Genomic DNA, 201 nt, shown 5'->3' on the forward strand with positions numbered 1-201 from the left:
GGAACTCGAGATTCCAAGAAAACCCAAGAGTGACCGTCAAGCTAAAAGGTTCACAAAGAGTCCAGAAGGAGATGGAGTTGAACATAAAAATAGCACAGGGAGGATATGCAGTCCATATAGGGAAGGCTATTGTGTTGGAAGCCATTTGGTACGGGAGCAGGTTACGAAGGGGATGTCGAAAAATGCCAGGAATAAAGTTGA

The sequence above is a fragment of the Penaeus monodon genome, chromosome 32 (genome assembly GCF_015228065.2).
Source record: "Penaeus monodon isolate SGIC_2016 chromosome 32, NSTDA_Pmon_1, whole genome shotgun sequence".
Lineage (NCBI taxonomy): Eukaryota > Metazoa > Arthropoda > Malacostraca > Decapoda > Penaeidae > Penaeus > Penaeus monodon.